The 6482-nt window shown below is 48.8% G+C and overlaps 1 long non-coding RNA gene across 1 annotated transcript in view; it reads left to right on the top strand.

The window, feature by feature from the left end:
- LOC102681110 overlaps positions 1 to 6482 on the top strand; it is a 23228-nt gene that overhangs the window by 15357 nt on the left and 1389 nt on the right. The window contains exon 2 of the long non-coding RNA XR_420825.2: positions 6292 to 6317. This is a non-coding gene — a long non-coding RNA (uncharacterized LOC102681110). The remainder of the gene's footprint in view (positions 1 to 6291; positions 6318 to 6482) is intronic.

Genomic DNA, 6482 nt, shown 5'->3' with positions numbered 1-6482 from the left:
TCTCTCTCTCTCTCTCTCTCTCTCTCTCTCTCTCTCTCTCTCTCTCTCTCTCTCTCTCTATGTTATTTCCTTCTCCGTTTTTCTTTCTCCCTCTTGCTGCCACCTTTTCTCCCCTTCCTCTCCTTCTTTCTCCTCTCTTTTCTCTTCTCGTTGGGAGTCACTTTTTATTACGGCCTATAATACGCAATATATCCCGACTCGGGCGCGGGCGGAAGATTAATAAGACTGACGCGAGGTATCGACATTCGAATAGAAGGAAGCGTATCGGGCATTTGGCTGGTATTTTCGTGACGCGTATCACGACGCCTCGTTTGTCACATTACGAGCCATCGACTTTTCCCCTCCGGCGGCACGCCGCAGACGCGCGTGCTACCGTGTGCAACGGAATTATGCAGCCCGATGCATAATTCCGTCGATGCTTTCGCGACCGCCGCGCTCTACCACTGATTCGTTGGCGCGGTTCAACCGTGGCCGCAATCGCTCTCGACGTGCACACCGATCAGTGTGTCGCGCGCGTCCTCGTTATCTTCTCGAAGACCGCGCTACCGAAGATGTTCTCCCTGTCTTGAGGAGAACATCCTCGTACTTTTCGCGAAACTCGATTTTCCATCTCGAAACGAATGGAATCGCGTCATGTTATTCTCGTCGGATCGAAACGCTACGTATGCGTCCATCGAGCCTATCTGCTCGTCGAAACATCGGGACACCGACGTAGCCGGGAGCGAGTATCGATGCGTCGCCGGATACCTGTTCCATGCTCGTGTTCCATTCTCGTGTTTTACCTCGATAGAGTCTCTCTCCGGTGGAACTCGGTTTCAGGAAGTTGGCAATGCAATTTCAATGAATGAATACCTCCGTCGAACGGTAGAATTCTGATCTAGGGATCTAAATACGCGATCTTTCGCGACGTATTCGTTGGATGGAAGCGGATGGTGGACCTTGGGGAAATAATCATCAAAGTTACTGGTCGAATATCCGGGATTAAAAGGGAAGTTGGTAAAGGTTTGAACGGCGTTTCCGTCCGGGAGGTCGGTGTCATCGAATCGATCGTCAAATTCGACAAAGGTGGCAAGAGGGTAACAAGGAAAGGGTGGATTTCGGGGGTGGTGGTTATGGTAGTGGTCTGGTAACAATAGGTCGTAGTGGTAGTGGTGGTGGTCGCCACAATGCCGGGTTGCCTGACTTCTTTGCGTGTCAAATGACTGAAAAGCCGTGGGGAGTGCACGGGCGGGGGTTGTGGGTGGACGAGGCGGATGGGGGTTGCAGGGCGGGTACACGGTGGTATGAAAGGCGTGCTTTGTTTGGAAACAATGCCGATACTCGGCTACATCCTCATCTCCATTCTTCGCCTTGACGCAGCGCCGCTCCGAAAAGGGTTGCCTTTATTCATCCCTGATTAAAGTTATAGGTTATTTTCGCTCTGTTTCGCGGGGAAATACTTTCGAAAATTTTTCACCGCGCTCCCTGTCAACCGATTTCGAATCGGATCGAACCTAAAATGCATCGAATCTATCCCTTCTCATTGGATAGATAATCGAGCGATAAAAATCGTGCGTCGCTTCTCCCATCTAAATATTCTTAGACTTCGATTTTAAACGTTTCCTCTTTTGGCTCAATCTCTTTTGGATCCATTCGATCCATCGTTTCCTTTTTACACGCTCAATTAATACCGGTTGTGAGACATTCGAAGCTCGTCGCGTACCTTTCGAATTCGATCGATCCCAATCTCTCCTCGACGCTCCAACACCTGTCACTCGCATTCGTACGAAATATTGAAATTCAAATCATCACGGCTCTCCCCGTCGCGGCGCATTTTTACACGTTATCGCGCATCGATTATCGAACGGCGGCGTGATTTCGAGGACGACGAGATGGAGTAAAAAGTGGTAGTGGTGATGGTGGTGGTGGTGGTGGTGGTGGCTTTAACGGACGAGTCGTGACAAACGCATCTAATTCGCCGGGACAGTTGCACGTCTGTCGGACTTGGTCTGTCGGAAATTCTCCGCCAACCCTCCCCCCGTTCCGTTTTCTGGTTTCAAAGGAAGAAGAGTAAGCCCGGTCCTGGTGGAAACCCGGGAGAGGAGACATCGGCGAAGGAAAGCTCATAACAAACTATTGAAAAGGCAACGAATGAAAAATCAATGGGCGGGTGGGCACGGGCCAGACCGGTCCGTGGGATGGGATATATACGCGGAAGGGAAAGCTACAGGGTGGAAGTTGGGGGTGGTTTGGTGAATGGAATATTATTGGGGCATCCTTTCACGCGGACTCCACGGAAGCTAGAAGACCTCATCTGGCGAGCTGTATGGATGCTGTGTTCGCCCCGGCAATGCCGCCTATTGAACCGTTGCTTATATATGTACGTATTTACACACGTTCGTAAATACATATATATATATACACACGTGCGCGCTCACCTACTCCTCGTGCTCGCGAGCTTGTTGCACACATCCTCCTGTGCGTTACACTAACACCTCTTTCTATTTTCGTGTTGGGCTGCCGCTTTCGTGTGTTTACACGTACGAAATATCTATAAATGCGCGTAGCCCCCCGTGTGGGTGTAGTAGGTTCTTACATTTCATGATTTATCACGCAGCTTTCAACGGGCCTCAAAGCGTCCTGAAAGCGCGCAGATTGATAAAAGAAATAATAGAGGACGCGAAATAGAGGGACTCGATCTGATACGAGGAAAGAGTGCGAGGGTGGCTCGCTGGGAGCGAGACAGATGGATCGAGGATGAGAAAGGGAGGGAAAAAGAGATAGAGATTCCAAGCGGATGAAACGACCACGACGACGACGACGACGACGACGAGGACGATGAGGGATGGAGAAGGAAAGGAGGGAGAGAGAGGAGGGAATGTCGAACGCCGTTTCTGTGGAACAGGGGTGGTGGATCCTTTCGATACGTTTCACCATCCTGCATCCCTCCACCCTTTTTCCTACTCGATTGCGTGTCTTTATACTCAACTGGCACGCGTGCCTCTCCTCGTTCTTCGCCCCCTCTATCGTTGCAACGTATATCTCTAAACCGTACGCTCTTTTTGCACTCTTCGTTCGTGAATCGTTCGTTGCGATATAACTTGATAACTTGATAGAAGAAAAAAGAAACGAAAAGGAAAAGAAAGATCGGAACGAACACGATCAACGACGTTCGATCCCATCCCATCTGTTTTTCCACGTGACAAAGTTAATCGTTTCGAAAGGAGGAGGCGCGTTTGCCTTAAGGTGCGCGTGCGGCGAGAAGTGTGGCGGCGTATGAAGACTGAAGGGGATAAAGGGAGTGCGTGGGTGGCGGAGAAACGAAAGGCGCGGACGGTTGGAAAGCCGGAAAGTTGCAAATGGGATGAAAGGGGACGGCAGCTCGAGCGAGAGATAGAGAGGGAAGAGGGGAAAGACAAAAGGGGTGGTAGAGAACTGTGAATCCCGTGGCAGCATTGTCACTCCATTCGCCGGGGTTGCAAAGCCGGGGCGGTTCCGATGCCACCACTTCCACTGCTTTTACCACCACCACCATCGAGCACCGCGGTGCCGCGCTCGCTTCAACCCCGCGAGCTAACCTTGTTTTACTGCCGTCTTCCGGATTGTCTGCCGAATCGACCGAACCAGTTAATTACTCGTTAATGCACCGCGTCCCGATATTATTATTTTCGGACCCGACTCGTTAAGCTTATCGTCAAAGGGGGTTACTCGTTCGCGCTCGAATCCTCCCCTAATTCTTTTCGACGAGAGATTTAAAAGTCGATGCGCTTTACGCGTTTGTTTCGCGTATTTTCACGTGAGCGTATCTCGTATCGAAGTTCAGGATGATGTAATAATAAAAAAAAAAAAAAAAAAAAGATCAAAAGTATCGTCAAAAGGATGATGTCCCCCTGAAAGGGGTGACTTTTCCGTTCTTCTATTATCGAATCGTCAACCCTTCATCGTCGGGGTCGTTGAAGCTCTCCTATGGAAGGGACCAATTCGAACCAGCGATTTATCATTATCTCGATAACCTGGAGGAAGATAAGACGGTTGACGCCCGCGAGTGTTATATTCGTGTAGGGTGGGTTGTATGATTTACCGTTTCCTGGGCGCATCTGCTCGCTTAATTAACGTTTCTCCGATGCCATTCCATAGATAGGTATCAACAGCCGCAGTCGTTGGCGCGAGCGGGGCCCACGTTGAAAGATGTAGCTTGGAAATGTCAGCAGTCGATGTAATTGTGTTTCGTGACGTGCTTTATTGCCGAGCGATAAAATTTACCGACGGGGATTCCTTCCCACTTTCCCTCCCATTCCCTCCCTCCCTTCATTTGATTTATACATACATATATATATATATATATATACTGTTGCCAGTTTTATTTAATCAGTCAGCCTTGCAGCATGTTTCGATTTATATTTTTTAACTGGACGCATACGAAAAAAAAAAACAAAAAATAAAAAAGAGATAAAATATAAATAAAGGCAGAAATATCCTCCCTTCTGACAACTCTAAACGGGCCAGCATTCAAACCCTGTAATTGTTGTCGATAAATCGTGTAGCTTTTTTTCTCTTTTTTTTTTTATTTCTCGTTTTTCGGTTCTGCGTATACAAAAAAAAAAAAGAAAAAAAGAAAAAAAAACAATCCGTTGGATAGTTCACGATCAATGAAACGCGATCTTTTTGGCCCGTGTGCATCCCGAATTCACCCCGACGATACTGTTTACACCTCTTTCTCTCTCTCTCTCTCTCTCTCTCCCTCCTCCCTGTGCCAATACGCGTGGATGCGCGTAAAGTGAAAACTTCTCGAAATAATGGGCGCCTGACCTCATTTTTCAATGGCTCGTGTATCGACTCGTGGTGCACGTGGTTTAGGGTGATTACACGCAGGCTAGCATATTGCGCGATCGTAGGGGTGGACCTACTGGAGCCGCGTATGGGGGCGTGGTGTCGATTCGATGGTGCGTGCCGAGATTCACCCTCCGTCGTCGATTCCCTTCTTCATCCTCCCCACCTTCCATCCTTTTTAGATCGTTTTTCCAAGATGTTTCGCTCTTCTTGAAGATCTGTTATCGACGGCATTCGTTATCATCGTTACGAATAAACGCGAATAGATTATCTCTCGCGAATAGATACGCTCTCGTACGAAAGATGCAACGTAACGAGAGTGGAGACGTCATCTGGACCAACTCGCGTCAACTGCGCGATAATGGTGTCTAATCCTCGTAGAATTTTTGGCCATATCTCTTTACCTCTCATTGAGATCGGTATGGAAGTGCTGCGCCCGTAATTAGCTTTTATTTTATGTTTTTAAGTCGTTAAATTTATTAAGTCGGTGAGATTGTCTTTGATTCCTGAAAAGAAAGAGAGAAAGAGAGAGAAAGGAAAGGAGTGCTGGAGGAAAGGAGGGGAAAGAGAAGAAGAAGGTGGTACTGGAGAAGGAGGATGAGTCGGGAGGTGGTTGGCGAGGGTTGAATGGTTTAGAAGCAGGGGGTGTATTGTACCGAGCATTGTCTGCCCCATTGTGTGACATCACGGCCCGATAACTGCCGATAAGACCGCGGCAATGCTCAGCTTGTGTGCACGTGTACGTGCGGCCATTTGTGTGTTTGGCCGCGAGAGAGGGAGAGGAAGAGGGAGGGAGAAACAGAGAGAGAAAGAGAAAGGAAAAGAGAGAGAAAGGGGAAGGAGAGAAAGAAAGAGAAGAGGCAAATACGAAAGAAATATAATGTAGTAGAGGCTATAGACCGTAGTCGCCCCGGGAGAGAGGATGGCTGATGGAGGTCGAGTGACTTTGCGGGCTACTCCGCCCCTTTATTCTTCCGATTCCTCGTTCCTCTTCCTCGGATCGAAATCGCATGCCGTTGCTAAACGCTCGTCCTTTGTACCTCTCCACGTCCCTGACGATAGAACGCGAGCCTTGGTCGAGCCTTGAACTCCCAAGCATTCACCCATACTTCCCGCTTCCCAATTATTAGAAAGTGGATTCGGACGCGGTTACGTGTGCCAGTTCAGGCTCGCGATTGCGATTTCCCTTCGCTCGTCCAAGGAGCTCGTAAAGTTTTTTTTTTCTCCAACTCGAGTCGAAGATCTCCTTCGACATTGGAAAGATATTTTCTCGCTGATTTATCAAGGCTCGATTTTATCCGTTCTTCGAGACGAACAAATAGCTTGATTGTGAAACTTAGCGCAACTGACTTGGCGCGAAACGCGTTCTAAAAGGACGAGGCAGCAGGCCTCTGCCCCGTCGTCCCCACCAAATTCCCGGCAATTTCTACAACTTTGCTGTTTAACTCCTCCGGTCTCATTAGGACGTGATTTCTGTTCCAGGTGGAATCTCGGAGGCCCGTGGCGCGGTAAGTGGCACTTTCGCCCTTTTCATTCCAGACAGAGCCGCGGGTGAGTAATCGTTTAAACCTGTGCGCGCCACGATTCGTTGGCATTAACGTTGGAGAAAAAGGGGGAGAGAGGGAGAGAGAGAGAGAAAGAGAGAGAGAGGAAAAGGAAAGAGAAAGAGTGTC

This window comes from Apis dorsata, unplaced genomic scaffold (genome assembly GCF_000469605.1).
Source record: "Apis dorsata unplaced genomic scaffold, Apis dorsata 1.3 scaffold_57, whole genome shotgun sequence".
Taxonomy (NCBI): Eukaryota; Metazoa; Arthropoda; class Insecta; order Hymenoptera; family Apidae; genus Apis; species Apis dorsata.
This window is presented reverse-complemented; position numbering and strand designations above follow the sequence as displayed.